This window comes from Calidris pugnax, unplaced genomic scaffold, assembly GCF_001431845.1.
Source record: "Calidris pugnax isolate Ruff unplaced genomic scaffold, ASM143184v1 scaffold36, whole genome shotgun sequence".
In the NCBI taxonomy this organism is placed as follows: Eukaryota; Metazoa; Chordata; class Aves; order Charadriiformes; family Scolopacidae; genus Calidris; species Calidris pugnax.
This window is the reverse complement of record NW_015090825.1, coordinates 2,340,940-2,350,440: the sequence shown is the minus strand read 5'-3', so window position 1 is coordinate 2,350,440 and position 9,501 is coordinate 2,340,940. Positions and strand designations below refer to the sequence as shown.

Sequence of the window (9,501 nt, the reverse complement as noted above, 5' to 3'; positions counted from 1 at the left end):
GCAAAATCACTATGCATTTACCATACTAAATGCCTTTTTCATCAACTAACAAAACAGAACAGATACAAATGAACCAATCAGGGATTTCGAGTGAGCTATCAGTGTTAGAAAAGCTACTCTGCACATTCCAGTTGAGTCACCACAGAGAAGTAGGAAAAAAAAAAAAAAAAAAAAAAAAAAAAATGGAAAAAAAAGGGGGAGAAATAAATTACTGTGTGCAACTCCATCTGCAAACTGCTTCTCCCGCACTGGTATGTAATAAAATGTGTTGCTAAGATACAAGCTGCTAAAGAAGTTCATTAAAGGACACTTTAAACAAAGCTGCCAGACTCTTTTCCCTTTAAAGACTGCTTATTTGGTTCTGTCCCTTGTGTTTATAATTAGATCCTCTATATGAGAGATTGTGCTCCATTCAAGCCCACTCAGCAAAGAATGTTAATAAAATAACGTAAATAAGGCACAGCTTAGGTTGTATATATTTATGGGCTACGGAGCTGTGGATAGAAATACATCTGGATTCCACTTGCATTTTTAAATGCAAAATAAAGCTTTTCCAAGTAGCTTCTCCCCAAGAGCAGAAATATCACGTTCCGCACCCTAACCGCACTCTAACCTAACTTTTAGAAAATACTTTCAGGCAAAGACTGGCTTCTTGTGTAAAGTTTGGAGTTTCTGAGATGCCTTCCATGGAAGCTTTTAAGTGCGAGCCTTTGTTTTCTACAATGAAATAAAGGCTAAAATTATTTACGTCTTTCACCTGGCAATCTTTACCTTTTTTCATCTGTATACGATTCCGAGATGTGTGTTAATGATTGGCAGAATTTCCTTGATCTCACTGTATTAAAGACACAAGTAAGACTATTTTATCACATTTTATTGCCAGGAAAGATATGTTATCAAAAAGATCTTCATCTGACCCTATATAAAATAGTTTTAGTCTCCGCAGTAATATTTTCATGGTAGGTGTATTTTGACTTTTGTTTTGGTTGAAAAGAATGAGCAAGACGTACTTTGCATTCCCTTATTGTAGTAAAATTATATCTAAAGAAATAATTCCAGCATTTATCTGTTCAGCACTTAATAACATATACGATGCATAAATCACAGATGAGAGTTAGTATCAGTGATTATATGGGAAATGTTACTTGTCACTTTGTAACCTGCATCTCATATTAAATTCTGTATCACAGTCTCCAGTATGTATATATTTTTAATTACATTTTCAGGCTCATTTACATGCGCATATTGGCTTTCTGCCTGAATGATATCAAAGAGAAAGACCTTATGCTCACACCCAAGCGCACACACACAAGCACATTTATACACAGAGACACTCAAGTCTGTACATTTCTGAGAATGGAACCTTCTCTCATCTTTCTCATTTTTAGAAAAGCTTCAGTTAACCAATAAATCTTTAGGCAATCTTAGCTGATTCAAAGCGCTTTAGAAAAACAGAAAATTACAGAAAATGCAGGTTAATCTCTGTTGCATGTCAAAAGTATCAATGATTCTCACTTGACTCTTGTTAATCAAAATGTAATATACATTTTCACTTTCTGTAACCTTGTAAGATTTGTCATCGATAGCTGAGTTTGCACAGAAAGGCTGTTCCATTCCTTCTCCCTGGATAAGAGGTAAGCTACATCAAAAGTACCAACACAATCAAGTTAAATCAATGTGGAAAGGAAAACGACCTATACGCTATATGGATTAAACTTCTGTTTCACGACCAATTGTATGCTTCTCATGATTAAATGCAAGCAAACTTTCAGGTGAACACACTCTTCTTGCCACAGCCTCAACACCCAGGCTCTTAGGACTAAATTCCAACTCTGAAAATAAGATTGCCTCTCAAAATCTCAAATTAACACCACCTATCATACCTACAGAGCTCCCAGATACTTCTTCTTGTGATTTTACTGCCACCACATTTAGGGCCAGCTCCCTGGTTTACTTTCATTCAGTCAAAAGGGTCACTTTGTAGTTAAAACTCAGGCATATATATTTAACTCCTCCATGGGTTAAAAAAAGAAAATACATCGTCCTATTTTTCTACTGTCTCTGTATACTAACCAGAAGGGTCTGCCTGTACATGTGCAAAAATACCCTGTGGTACATATTAGATTCCAATAGATGCTTACTATTGGCAGTCGCAGGTTGTAGCTAGAACTAAGCCGCATCAGCAATTTCATATGACACTCTGGAAATTGCTACTACATAACAATAAGTAGCTGATTCAAAAAAGAGGAGGGGGGGAGAAAGCATGTTTAAGGAAGTACATCTTGGCTCAAGAATAACATTTCCAAATAAAAAAGTAGGACCACCTTAAGTTTAAAAAAAAAGATACACATACATTTATATACAGGCATATAAGGGAAGTGTGTTTAAGGTGATTCAACAGCAAGGAATGGATAGACCAAATATGAGTCTGTTACATTGAAATAACTGTCTACTTTAATGGCAGAAAGAGAAATTTGCATTTCAATTAGTCCAATTCTTTTTTTTTTCCTCTTTGTTCTTATCTTAAACTTGCAGCCCATTTTTATACTTCCCTTACCTCCAACTACCCTGCGTGTACAAATTGCCCTCTTTGACACGTGTGGCCACACATACACTATTTACCACGGCCTTGTCTTATTGATTTGCAAACTTCTACCCTTTAACTCTATTGATTAGAAATTGTGTTGATGCTTCAGATTTTGTTTTGGGGGTAGGAGGGGAAAGGGAGGTATCATTTTATAATCAAGTACAAAAATACTGCATATTTTATCTTTGATCACAAAGAGAAAGGCATAGAGGGAAAAGTTAAAAGTAACTCTGTATTAACGTGCCTTTATACGCCTTCATGCTTTCAACTTGAAAATAAATCTGGAATGAGATGAAAAGGGATTTTCTCTACTTGAACATACCAGAAATGTTTAGAGTGATGCAGTATCCCATTGGAAATGTGATTTAAAATCACCATTCAGAACCCCTTATCTAGCATCATGCTATGGAGACATTTAGAGACATATTCCCCTTTTCTTACACAAGCAGAATGAGTCCATGGACCAGACCCTGAAGCAAGATGAACTGGTATAAACATCTGACATGATACACTGTTCTGGATGAGCTGCACACATGCATGAACCAGTGGAGAACTGGTTCCATTAAAACAGAGCCCTAGACAAAGACTCCTGCAGAAGCACCGCTTTTAACTGCTCAAGCATCTCCTAAAAATTAAAATAAATTCTAACTCCAAGAGGTAGAGTTCCTATATAAAACTAAAGTTTCTTTAGGATTTCCCTACCAAAGTAATCTGAACAAATACCTGCTTGCTGCAAGTATAAATTAGATATTTTACAATGTGTAACAGGTAGCAAGTACTGTTAGTGTAAAACCAGAAGTGAAATAAAAAGGTATTGTTGGCATAATTCCTTTTTCTGAATAGACAAAGGCATTGTAAGGAAAAAATTGCTAAATCACAGGGATAATCATCATAGCCAGCTCTTCTAATGAGGCATCATGGGATTACTGGAGTTATTATAAGAGTCATCTTATTGAAAAAATTCAAAGTTAATTGAAATCAATTGTACTGTTCTGACAGCAGGTGTTTTAAGTGGCTAAAATATCAAAGTGAACTCTTTAAAATGGTTAGAATGAATGTAATGTTCACTTTTCAACTCTTAGCCTTGCCAAGTGATATACTGTACAAGTAGAGAAAAGTGTATGGTCAAAGAAAAATACTGGAAAGAAATAGCATTTCACATGCCAGTCAAGCAGCTACCAAACAAAAGGTGGTTCTAACCCCCTCCAGTACACATTTTCGCTACAGATGTGCAATTTTCATGAATCTTATAAGGGCAACCTAATGCAAGGCAGAAAGTCACAAGCATACATATTTCCATTGTATTTCACCTCTATGAAAATGTACTTTATTATACTTTTCCCCCAATACGAACAGGGAATCTCAATATGGTATTACTGAAAGCACAAACAGAATTGCCATTATGCAAACTATATTCCCAAGTTCCTCCTCCAAGGAGCTCAAGATAAATTCTTCCCCAGTTTTGTCACTTTTTCTACAGTTGGCAAAGCAACCAATAAATTACTAGCCAATTCTAGAAGAAAACAAACAACCTACAACAACAACAAAAAAAAAAACCCAAAACATGAACTTAAGCTTTCTGAATTACAATCCAGAACTAATCTTTACTTTGATCCAGTAAGTTCATTGGATTCTGAAGTTGTTCAGGTTTTCCAGCAAAGTCAGCAAGACCTCAATGTGCAGAAGAGGTGCAAAGTCGAGCCCATATTTAATACCTGTTGTCTTTGTGTTTAAAGACTCGATGCAGTGATTGAGAAGTGTAATACTTCAACTGGGAGCTCATCACCCTGTCTCCCTCAACTTCAGTGAGTGCTCAGTAAGGTCCTTCAAACCAAATTCTGCTAGAATGAACACACTCTTGCCACAGCAAACAGGAGTGCTGTGTGTACCTTGGGACAGAGTTTGACATTGGGTTCAACATGATTTGGAAATGCCTTTCAGGTGTTACCTCAGTTTTCATTGACGCTTATAACCCTTATTTTACTTCAACAATTTTGAAAGTACTCAACCATATGAAATACTGAGCTTTGGCAAATGTCAATAATTTCCCCTTTAACATGTGTAAACAATGCTGCCATTTCCAGGCACAGCCCAGCACAAATTTCAACAAACCAAAAAAACACTTCCTCCTTTTCCCCAAAACAAAGATACAACATCAGTAAAACCAGACATCTTGAGCTAAATTGTTTCCAACAACTTGCATAAGAACTGTACTTAAATTTTAAGAAGTCTAACACTTTCCACAAACAGGCTTTGCTGGTGATCACCACAGGCAAAATACAGTCAGCGATTTAATTTCAGATATACTACCCAAAAATACAAACCAGCAATAACACACGCTGGGAGAGTCGCCTGAAACTAATGTTGATTTTCTGCATAGATAGTAAATTATGGTAAAGAAATGAGGCAGTGCACAAGTGAATGGCATATACATAATGTCTTTCAGGAAGACATATTTTTATTACTGCGCTCCAGGACAGGCTGTCTGAATTCAGAGTTCATTGCAGTTGAAAATATAGTAGCCCACATGTGTTCATTGTTAATTTTTAAGACCTTTCTTACCACCTAATACTTATGTCAGTAACAAGCAATTTCTGACTCGAGGTTAAAGGTTTGTTTATTTGTTTATCTTGATCTATTAATTAATAACAGATAACTTTCTAAAATTAAAAGACCCTTAATGACTCTTTAAGGACATAAAGAAAGCAAGAAACACATGCAGCAGAGCACCTCTGGTGTGCTTTAAAGGCCAATGCTGGCTCTTATGATAGCTCTTTTATTTACATATAAATGCTTGTTGCTTGACAATTTAGATAAAAATGTTACCACTGCTCTGCATGTGCTGTAGATTGAAGGTGTAAAACCACTGGACCAACTAATGGAGTCTTCACACATCATATCTTGTTAAAGAAGAGGTAACCCACTCTCAAATGCTATTACAATTCATCAAAACTGTAGTATACAAAAGACACTCTCCTAACAAAAGTCCAACTTTTGTCTTTCTAAATAGGATGCCAAATTAAGTATTGATTGAAGCTGCACTGTTTCAATAATGAAAATGATCACTCCACAGTATGAAAACACTGGAAAAATATTAAAACTACATTTAATTCCATATTTCTCTAAACTACCAACATAAAAGAAACATCGATAACTGGCCAGGGATCTTTAATTAGGTTGCAACTTAAAATCCAACAGTCCATAAAGTCTACTTTATACATTTACCTCATGCACCAAAAGTTGAGTTTGTCATTTGGTTCTTTCTGCCTTTATTTGTAACTTTCAAGAAAAGGAAATATTGCCACAAATGCCAAGGCTACAAAGGAAAACTGATGAATAGGGGTACTGAAAAATAACATTCACTTGTGCTATATTTCTAACAGATGTGGATGATGTGATCATCCATTCATTTTACTATCTGCTTCATCATCCACATGTGCAGTTAATTGAAATGCAATTTTAACATCTTTTGTATTCAGTGCATGCACAATCAAAGGTATACATTATTGAATTATGAATTAGTTGTGCCTAAACAAATCTTCGGGGGGAGGACGAGGGGGAGGAGGGAAGGAATGTAAATACATATGTAAAAATAACCTCCCTAGTTACACTGCCTACAGTAAGTTTACATCAGTGTTTTGGTACAGCCACAAAAGTGAGAGCTTGAAACAACTAAATGGCTCCAACATTTATCTATCTATTGTCTCAGTAGCATTCAGTGCATCTTCTTCATGCCCTCAAGGACTAATAGTTCATTTATAAGCCATTAACTAAAGAGCAACTACTAATTATAGCAAGTCTGCAAAGTTACATGATGGTTTTGTGACTTGGTCAAAGGCTAAGACCTTCAAACTCATTTCACTTGTGACCCAAGAAAGATTTCAGTTTAGAGCTCCAGAGGTGGCAGTCTGGAGCAAAAGGACACCACATTACCAGCTAGTGTCTTATTTATAAGCTCTTGTTGCACAAGATGTTGAAATCCGTAAAAGAAACCTAAATCTAGGGATTTTCATAAAAATAGCAGGTTTCCTGCTAGGCCCATTTTGCTGTTTACAGAATTTTAGTATTTTAAGTTTAATTACTTCATAGTTTACAGATTTATTTAGAAGATTATGAGAAAGCAAGTCATAAATATATGACGACTATTTACTAGTTAGTTTGGATTATACATAAATATGTTGCACAAGCTTAGCAATAACCTTTTTCACCAAGCTGAATCAGAACATTCAAACTGTATTTTCAAATGTGTCTCTCTGCCTTATCTAAATTCCAACATGACACATAATAAATAGCTTCTCATTTACTATCATCATAAAAATTTAAACAGCCTTGAAATAGTTGCTACAATACAGGGGAAAATGATCAAATGTATGTTCTAAATACCCACTTAGAACAGTAAAACTATTTCCATATTGAAGAAAGAACACATAAAGATGCATTGTTGCAGTAAAGGCTGTTACCTTGTTTAAAAAAAAAAAGATCTTCTGCTCAGTATAGTAGTATTAGAGTCAACAACTTGCTGTTTTACACTGCAAAAAAAGGACTAACAGCCCTTAGCTATCATGTAGTGTCAGATTTGCTTTTAAAAAGAAAGTATCTGATTTGATTCTATACAGTGATTAAACATCTTTGTGCTCTGCTGAGTAGGGTATTCTGTCCCCTCCCCCCTCCAAAAATGGCATCAAAGCAATCAAAATGGTAATGTTCAGCATGAATGGGGCCCCATCCCCCACCTTCAAACTCTGCAGACTTTTCTCCATGTTAGAAGAAACCAACACCCCTTCCTCACAAAATGGAAGCTTCCACTACCAAATTGAGAGTGCTGACAAATTCTGATTACAATAAACTGGGAGGAAAAGGGTGTCAGATAATCACCATCACCTATGGGCACAGATTATATATGCAGGGATCACTCTTCAACTTTAACTGTAACTCCAGGAAGACAAACAAAACAAAACACACACACAAAAAAAAAAAAAAAACAACCCAAAAAAAAAGAAAGGAAAAAAAGCCGAAGGAAAAAAAAAGAAAAAAGGGTGGTAGGTTACACGTGCCCCCTTCCCCTCTCCTCTCTCTCTCCCGGAGGTCCCTCGCCGGGAGGGAAGGGAGGGAGGGAGGGAGGAAGGGGGCCGCGGTAGGGCTGGCCGCCCGCCGCCCCGCGGGCGCTGTCCTCGGCCCTGGTGCTGAAAGGACTGCTGCATTCCGGAGGAACCGCGTTGGCTCCCGCCGCCGGCGGGGCCGGCAGCCGAGGGACGGGGAAGGGAGCTCAGCACCGCCGCGCCGGCCCCCCGGGGAGGCGGTGGTGGAGGATGGGGGGGTGGGGGTGGCGAGAGGGAAAGTTCACCCCTAGGGAGCGTGGCTTTGTCAACTGCCCTTCCTGCGCTGGAAGTCCTGAAAGTGGAAGCGGGTCACGGGCGGAGCAGCGGGCCCGGGGGTCACTCGGCACAAAAAGAGAGACGAGAAAGTTTGGGGAGGGCAGGGGGGAGAGGGAGGGAGGAAGGTTTCTGGTTTGTTTTGTTCCCCTCCTCCGGTTTGGGGGTTGGTTGGGTTTGTTTTTTTTTTTTCTTTTTCCCTCCGGCAGCTGAAACAGGTTAAGCTGTTTTTATTCGTATTTTTGGAAGGGGGGAAAAAGTGAAAGTGCCTAAGAGAACTCGAATCAAAAGCTAACACGTCAGATCAGACCAAGGGAAGAGAAAGGCAAGTGGGGAGGGAAAAAAAAAAAAAAAAAAAAAAAAAAAAAAAAAAAAAAAAAAAAAAAAAAAAAAGAAGAAAAGAAATAAAATAAAGTGATCAATAAAAATCAGTTTTGTAATCAAACCCAGAAATGGCTCCGAACTGGGCTCCAGCCTCCTCCCTCCCAACTCTTGCTCTGCACATTACACGGAAGTGCACAAAGTAGCCCAAGACAGGAGAATTTTCCATATTCCTAAAACATGTCGACCAACTCAAAATGGACGCCTCATTTTTTTTTTTTTTTTACGTTTTAACTACTGCTTATCTTTTTACTACTAGTACTAAAATCATTCTTTCCCCCAGCAAGACATCCAAGAATCCGACCTCATTTTGAAAACATGCATTTTCTTACTTTACGCTTAGGAAAATGGATGTTATATTCCCTGCTGTCGGTATTTTTCAGCTAACGCAGACACTTTTCGGATGTTTAGAAAGTGCATTGTAAAAGCAAGAAGAAAAACCAAACACAACTGAATCGATCTGTTCCTTACTTGTTTCTCATTAAGAGCTGCTATTCTTGATTGCCTTTCATGGATTTGTTTCTTAAGATCCCCGTTCTGCAAAAACGGCAATAAGATGCATATTAAAGGCAAAGTGTAAACTAACCCCTGTAATGAATAAACTTGCGATCTAGAAATTGTTCAAAGGCAAAACCGCTCCACCGAAGCCGAACGAAAGCATGCACACACAAAACACCCTCCTTAGCAAGAAAGCTCAGTGCAGACTACAAAATGAGATCTCTTACTGATAAAGTTTCTCATCCTGCTGTCCCAGCACAACTGCGCTTATTACAGCAGGGATAAAATACTGAAGAAGAGAAAAAAAAAAGATCTGCATTTACCTGTGGATCTTGCTTCATCTGTGCAACTAGTTTCTATAAAAAAAAAAAAAAAATCACCCCCCAAAAAAGGAGGAATTAGAAACTGTTTCAAGTTTAATGGATTTTTTTAAATGTATGTATGTGTGTGGACGGGGGAGGGAGGGGGGTAAGGAACAAAGAGGCAAGTAAACACTGCGAGTCAGTTTCAAGCAAAGCTCATAAATATTCAAGTCTCGTCCTAATCTCTCCAACACACACACACTCGCGCACACACACACACACACACTCACTCACACTCACGCGCACACATACTCACACGAGCACCGACCGCAGCGTTAACTCCGCATCTCCACAACACACA

The 9,501-nt window shown here is 38.0% G+C and overlaps 1 long non-coding RNA gene across 1 annotated transcript in view; it reads right to left on the bottom strand.

Moving 5' to 3' along the window:
• Positions 1 to 8,817: 8,817 nt before the first annotated feature.
• LOC106886903 overlaps positions 8,818 to 9,501 on the bottom strand; it is a 1,095-nt gene continuing 411 nt past the window's right edge. The window contains exons 2-3 of the long non-coding RNA XR_001411759.1: positions 9,162 to 9,194; positions 8,818 to 8,877 (exon numbers count right to left, since the gene is read on the bottom strand). This is a non-coding gene — a long non-coding RNA (uncharacterized LOC106886903). The remainder of the gene's footprint in view (positions 8,878 to 9,161; positions 9,195 to 9,501) is intronic.